At 41.8% G+C, this 3341-nt stretch overlaps 1 pseudogene; it reads left to right on the forward strand.

The window, feature by feature from the left end:
* Positions 1 to 907: 907 nt before the first annotated feature.
* On the forward strand, positions 908 to 1078 carry LOC139276647 (U2 spliceosomal RNA; annotated as a pseudogene).
* The last annotated feature ends 2263 nt before the right edge of the window (positions 1079 to 3341 follow it).

Below are 3341 nucleotides of genomic sequence, written 5' to 3' on the forward strand. Positions count from 1 at the left end.
ACCTTGTCAAGCCCCCTCATAATCTTATACATTTCAATAAGATCACCTCTCATTCTTCTGAATTCCTTACTATATTTCAGTACTATGATGGGACCTTCTAAACCACCAGAAGAAATAGATAAAGCAACATCTCATCCAAAAGATGGGACCTCTGCCACTCCCTCGTTAGTACATCGGAGTGTCGGCCTAGATTGTGTGCTCAATTCCTGCAGTGGGACCAACAACCTTCGGACTCAGGTGGATGTGCTACCAATTGAGCCAAGGTGGCTTGAAAGAGTAATGAGTAAAGGAACACTTGTAAAACTCAAGGGGGCCGAAATTGCACCCCACAGGGTGTTGGTGAATCTGCTACTATGCTCACATTTCCTGATCAGGTTAGGTCATTAAACTGCTTCCTGCACTGGACCCAGGTACAGGGCACAATACTCCTGCTGTTGACCTCCAGGGCTATCCCCTTCTTGGTCACAGCAGCAGGTTTTTTCTTGCCACTGCAGGGGTACAGGATCTCCTCACTGCTCCTTACTGCACCCAGCAATATATCAAGTGACCTGTCATTGAGGCGGGACTGTCCTGATCCATTTTTTGCTCTCTTTTGACATCCTCCCAACTCTTCTAAATTCCATCTGTGCGTTGGCCGTTTAAATAGTCCAGGTGAAATCGTGTCATGTGGGGGCATAGCACGCCTGCACACAGGCATTGGTGACACGAAACCCGGAAGCAAAATGATAATGACCTTTGCCTGTTGAAATCAGACATTCCTACGCGTTCTGTGATCTTCCGCACCCTCCACCCCGCCCCTACATTATTATCATGCCCAAAGCTACAGGTTTGCTTCTCTTACATCAGTGAAAGTTGACACTCTCCCCCCGCACTCACTCGCCATTAATGCTGACATCAAGCAAAGCAGTTCACTTGGCTGAGATCAAGTGTAGTATCTGTTCTTATCAGTTTAATATCCCCTATCTGGGGACCAAATATTAAATTGTTTTTTGGAACAGGGAGATGGAACAGGGGCTTGCTCCGTCCACTCCACGCATCGACCTGGTATTGCAGTGTTTCCAGGAACGGTGCAGCTTCCCCTCTCGGCCTTTTGGCTAAGATCAAGTGTAGTAGCGCAAAGTGATCTTTGGCGCTGGAATTGATCTGACAAGAATGAACAAAAAAAAAGTTCACTCAATCAAAACGTGTATCTCTGGGCCTCAATGAATGGTGCTGTTCTGATCCATGTATCGAACCCTCCAGTGGTGTGTCCAATCCATGCTTTCTATAGTTTATCACATTCTGTATTAATGTATTGAATAATGCCGATATCGGAGAATCATACAAACTAACCACCCGCTTTTCAGGATGATTTCAGTCCAAGCTGTCTGTCTACATTTGTAGATAAACCCCTCAACATTGAACCTACCACAAATGCAAGTGGCAACAGTCAGAAATTGTGCTTTAGACACTGCAGGTAAAGGAAAAACTAAAAGATGTAAAGCGATTAAACCAGGAGAGAAATAAGAAACGTGAGTTAATCATTAGCGCTGAAGGACAGGTTAGGGAGTGTGGCCCAAATACGCGTTCTTTATACAAACGCATGGAGTATAAAGAATAAATTGAATGAACTGCAGGCACAAATTCAAATTGGAGCATATAGCATGGTAACCATTAGCGAGACATGGCTGTAAGACAGCCAGAACTGGAACTAAATACACCAGCTTATAAGGTCTACAGGAAAGATAAGGAAAATGGGAGAGGGGGAGGAGTAGCCTTAGTGAATAAGGATGAAATCACTTCAATGATAAGAGAGGATTTAAAGGGAGGTAAGCAAGAAGTGGACGAATTTGGAAATAAGAAAGAATCGAAGGCTGTAGTGGGAGTTGTGTATAGGCCTCCCTGGTAGCAGCTGTGAAGTGCTAGATTGTATAAATATAGAGATTAGACAAGTGTGCAGTAAAGGCAGAGTGGTTTTAATGGGGGATTTTAACGTTCATATAGATTGGGATAAGCAGACTAGCACCTGTCAGAAAGGCAATGAATTTATGAGTGCAACCAGGATAGTTTTCTGCAACAATATGTCCAAGAGACAACAAGGGGGCAAGCCATATTAGATTTACTAATGAGTAATGGGCCAGATTTAGCCAACAGCATGAACATTTATCCACTAGTGATCATAACATGATCGAGTTCAATGTCGTGTTTGAAAGGGAGAAATGTGAAACAGCTACTAAGACTCTAGATTTAGGTAAGACTGACTTCAACAGGCTGAGACAGAGACTGTCCACAGTAAACTGGGCAAATCTGTTAATGGGTGAAACGACACAAGATCAGTGGGAGATGTTCAAAAAGGAATTTAATGTGATACAGAAAAAGTTTATATCATTAAGGGGCAAGAACTCTATATGCTTAAAAAAATGCCATGGACGACTAAAGAGGTAAGTGACAGCATAAAACTAAAGGAAAAAGCACGCAAAAATGCAAAAAATAGCAGATCCTGGCGAATGGGAAAGATATACAGAACAGCAACATAAGAACATAAGAAATATGAGCAAGTGTAGGCCATTTGGCCCCTCGAGCCTGCTCCATCATTCAATAAGATCATGGTTGAGCAAAGGGTCACAAAACAGATAGTAAGAACTACTAAAAGGGAATATGAAAAGAAAATTGCAGGAGATATCGAAATCAATACCGATAATCTTTACAGTTACATCAGGAGAAAGAGGATAGTCAGGTGCAATATTGGCCCCATAAAAAGTGAAAACGGTTATAATAAGGAAGTGGTGGACATATTGAATAATTATTTTGTGTCGGTATTTACAGTAGAGGAAGAGGATAGCATGCAAGAAATCCCAAGGAATCTAATATTGAATCAGGGACAGGGACTGAATAAAATTAACGTAAGTAAAATAACAGTAATGAAGAAAATAATGGCACTAAAGAGTGACAAATCCGTAGGACCAGATGTTTTCCATCCCAGGGTTTTAAAGGAAGTAGGTGGGCACATTGCAGGCACCCCAACTATAATCTTCTAAAGTTCATTAGATTCAGGAACCCTTCCTTCAGATTGGAAAATTGTGCACATCACTCTACTATTTAAGAATGACGAGAGAGGAAAACCAGGGAATTAAGTGAGTGGGCAAGAACATGGCAAATGGAACATAATGTGGAGAAATGTGAAGTTATCCACTTTAATAGGAAAAATAGAAAAGCAGAGTATTTTTAAATGGTGAGAGATTGGGAAATGTTGGTGTTCAGAGCGACCTGGGTGTCCTTGTACATGAATCACTGAAAGTTAACATGCAGGTACAGCAAGCAGTTAGGAAAGCAAATGGTATGTTGGCCTTTATTACAAGAGG

This window comes from Pristiophorus japonicus, chromosome 11, assembly GCF_044704955.1.
Source record: "Pristiophorus japonicus isolate sPriJap1 chromosome 11, sPriJap1.hap1, whole genome shotgun sequence".
Taxonomy (NCBI): Eukaryota; Metazoa; Chordata; class Chondrichthyes; family Pristiophoridae; genus Pristiophorus; species Pristiophorus japonicus.